Source organism: Triticum aestivum, chromosome 2B, assembly GCF_018294505.1.
Source record: "Triticum aestivum cultivar Chinese Spring chromosome 2B, IWGSC CS RefSeq v2.1, whole genome shotgun sequence".
In the NCBI taxonomy this organism is placed as follows: Eukaryota; Viridiplantae; Streptophyta; class Magnoliopsida; order Poales; family Poaceae; genus Triticum; species Triticum aestivum.
Window position 1 is genome coordinate 289,150,758 of NC_057798.1, and position 2,570 is coordinate 289,153,327.

Below are 2,570 nucleotides of genomic sequence, written 5' to 3' on the forward strand. Positions count from 1 at the left end.
AGCTACTGATCACAGCGGACAAGTACGCCACGGCAGACTCCTCCATGACGGCGGAGATTCGGGTCAGCACAACTGGCAAAGTCGCCCCTCAGGCTCCAAGAACTCCGGCTGGAGACACCAGTCGGCGGCAACAGCATAATGACCCGAAGCGCAAAGCCCCGCAGCCGACTCCCAGCAGTCGGCAAGTGGCAACGACAGAGGACCAGCAGCTGGACGGACCACCTCCGACGAAGCGGCAGAAGGGCGGCAAGTCCAACTGGCTGCCAGCTTTCTCCTACGAGCAGACTCTAGATGGTCCCTGCAAGTTTCACAGCGGTGCGAAGCCATGAAACCACACCACCAGGAAATGCCACTGGCTGACAAGAATCGCCAAGGGGGACGGCCTGCTCCCTCCCGCTCCTGCTGGGCCGCCTCCTCCACCACCACCCCAGCAGCCGGCCGTCAGGCCAGTCGGCGTGATACAAGACGAGTTCCCAGAGGAGCACGGAGCCTATGTGGTGTTCACCAGTGTAGCGGATGATCGGCGCAGCAGGCGCTAACAGCAGCAAGAAGTGAACGCGGTTGCATCATGCACTCCAGAGTTCATGCATTGGTCCGAGAAGCCTATCAGTTGGAGCAGAGTTGATCACCCAGAGGTGATGCCGAGTCCAGGCTCCTATGCCTTGGTCTTAGGCGCCACGCTCGCCACAGATAGGCAGGCCGCTCGCTTCTCGCGAGTACTGATAGACGGAGGCAGCAGTATCAACATCCTGTACAAGGATACAATGGAGAAATTAGGAATCAAGCGAAGACAGCTTCAGAGCAGCCGGAATGTGTTCCATGGAATCATCCCTGGCCTTTCCTGCTCACCAATCAGCAAGATCCTGGTAGATGTCCTCTTCGGAGACAAAGATCATTTCCGCCGAGAGCCAATTTGGTTTGAGGTGGTGGACCTTGAGAGCCCATATCATGCACTGCTTGGCCGACCCGCCTTGGCCAAGTTCATGGCGGTCCCCCACTACGCCTACCTCAAGATGAAGATACCGAGTTCCAAGGGAATCCTAACCGTGTCCGGCGACTACAGGAAGTCGTCCGCTTGCGCGGCCGAAAGCAGTCGGCTGGCTGAGTCCTTGTTGATCGCAGTTGAGAAGCGGCTCCTTGATCGGGTCGTGGCGATGGCCGGCAAGCAGCCCGAGTTATCGCCCGACCCCAAGGAGTTGGAAGCATAAGGATCATTCAAGCCGGCCAGAGAAACAAAGAAGATACCGTTGGACCCGGAGCACCCGGAGAGGTACGCTATCATAGGCACAGGCCTTGACAGCAAATAGGAAGGCGAGCTCGTCGATTTCCTCCGTGAGAATCGCGACATCTTTGCATGGTCCCCCAAGGACATGCCTGGTGTCCCGACGGAATTCGCTGAGCACAAATTACACGTCCGATCTGATGTGAAGCCCGTCAGGCAGCCCTTGCGCCGCCTGTCAGAAGAAAAAAGAAGAGTTGTTGGGGAAGAAATAGCCCGGCTCCTTGCAGCCGGCTTCATCATGGAAGTATTTTTTCCAGAGTGGCTGGCAAACCCAGTTCTGGTGCTGAAGAAGAACAAGTAGTGGCGGATGTGCATTGATTAAATGAGCCTCAACAAAGCCTGCCCCAAGGACCCATTCGCTCTGCCAAGAATTGATCAGGTGATAGACTCCACAGCCGGATGCGAGCTATTGAGTTTCCTAGATGCATATTCAGGATATCATCAGATCAAGCTGAACCCGGCTGACAGACTGAAGACCGCCTTCATCACGCCGTTTGGGGCCTTTTGCTACCTGACCATGACGTTCGGCTTGAGAAACGCCGGCGCCACCTTTCAGCGTTGCATGCAGAAGTGCCTCCTGAAGCAACTCGGCAGAAATGCCCACGTCTATGTGGATGATTTAGTGGTGAAGATGGAGAAGCGTGGAACCTTGCTGGAGGACCTCAAGGAAACATTTGAGAATCTGCGCCGATTCCGGATCAAGCTCAACCCGGAGAAGTGCGTTTTCGGAGTACCAGCCGGCCAGCTCCTCGGTTTCCTGGTCTCCGAACGCGGCATAGAGTGCAATCCAGTAAAGATCAAGGCCATCGAGAGGATGGAGGCACCTAGACGACTGTTAGATGTGCAAAAGTTCACCGGCTATTTGGCATCCATCAGCCGATTCATCAGTCGACTAGGCGAGAAGGCTCTCCCCTTGTATCAGCTCATGAAGAAGACGACCTTCTTTGAGTGGACTCCCAAGGCGGACGAGGCTTTTCTCCAGCTAAAGAAGATGTTGACTGCTCCCCTTGTGCTGGCGGCTCCGACTCCTAAAGAGCCCATGCTCCTATACATTGCCGCCACCAGCCGAGTAGTCAGCACGGTCATTGTATTTGAGCGCAAGGAGGAAGGCAAGGCGCTACCCGTCTAGAGACCGGTATATTACTTGAGCGAGGTGCTGTCGACCTCCAAGAAGAACTACCCCCATTACCAGAAGATGTGGTACGGCGTGCATTTCGCCGCCAAGAAATTGAAGCCGTACTTCCAGGAGCATCCAATCACCATGGTCTGCACAGCTCCACTGGCCGAG